Consider the following 1,489-nt stretch of genomic DNA (forward strand, 5'->3'; position numbering starts at 1 on the left):
GGTAGTAAGCCTATTTGTAAATAAAAATTTAAATTTTTTGACATTTTATGGTACAAATCTTGTTCATATATGATGAAAATTTGTTTGAAGCTTGGCTATGATGTGTTTGAGGGCTGAAAAGTGTAAAATGCAAAATCCATATTCGTGCATTTGAGTTATTAATTTTTGAAATCTTGAAATACATGTTTTAAGTGGAAATACAATTTTTACATATTTTTTACATACAGAAGGGTCCCATATTAAAAGGGTTACTTATAGATTGAATAGAAATGGATTATGTTTTATTAAGGAAAAATTCTCATATAAGGATATTTATACATAGGCCTGGAACACATGTGATATAGAGGGTAAGCATATAGTAAAATCCTCGGGCTTTCAGGTGATCAAATCATGTTCATGTAAGATGATATTAAGTGTGATGATGGACTTGAGTGTGAATTAATTTTTTGAATCAAAAAATAAAAATACCATTTTACGTAAAGAAAATAATAAAAAATACCAAAAATATGATTTTAAGACAAAGAAAATATGAAAAAAATAGTTTTTGTTTCTAGAAAATTATGAAAATTAGGATTCTATTTGTGCAAGTACAATGGAGGTAAATCATGAGATTGGCCTCAATTCACCCTAGTTGTATGTTTTAGTGCATGTTTATCGCTTTATTATATAGAACCATCCATGGAAACATCTCTAAATCTACCTATCGCAAGCAAAACCCTAAACCATAGGGAGAAAGGGGTTTTTATGTGCTGAATATGGTTCAAAATCTGATATACTTGCTATACTTTTCATATAGGTTGTGATTTTATTTTAAATGTTAAAAGGTACAGTGGCACAAAATAGTTCAGCACTACCTTATCATTGCATAAAGTCATTAGGGGAAGAGAATCATGCAAAGAATGTTTGAGCACATTCACAATGCTGATTTTGTTTAAGTATAAAGAGAACGATCTCCTAGATACATAGCACTTGATTTCAAACTATCTCCTAGATGCATAGCACTTGATTTCAAACTATTGACCTCGAATGAGTGTGAGGCTCCCTAAGTTGTAGGATTAGCATAATCATTTCCTTGGGGACTGCTTTGGTGAGGATTATACTATCTCCTAGAATGAATATTGCGAAGAATGGACTTTGTGCATATATGTTATATGTTGGGATGGTGCATAATCTTGGGGCTAATTCTCCCTAGGGTGTAAGAGAGTTGTATTGGGACCACATTGATAAGTTGGGGTCATTTGTGTTATGAGGTGCTATCTACTAATATGTTTGGATATTCCTTCTACTTGGAGTCGGGAAGGGAACCACTTTGGACTAAAATCTAGAGATGGTATCTACAAATGTAATTTTTTGATCAATCAATTCGTAGTATTTGTATGCTCCTGTGGCCGCAAGGCATGGGGTTATTTAGGTGAGTGTAGGAGGCCTTTGGTTAGCGCCTTAGAGCTAGTGTCAGGCTCATTTTTGTCCCAACAATCACTTTGTAACT

The sequence above is a fragment of the Lygodium microphyllum genome, chromosome 27 (assembly GCF_053477565.2).
Source record: "Lygodium microphyllum isolate KBCC chromosome 27, Lygodium_microphyllum_v1.1.10, whole genome shotgun sequence".
Lineage (NCBI taxonomy): Eukaryota > Viridiplantae > Streptophyta > Polypodiopsida > Schizaeales > Lygodiaceae > Lygodium > Lygodium microphyllum.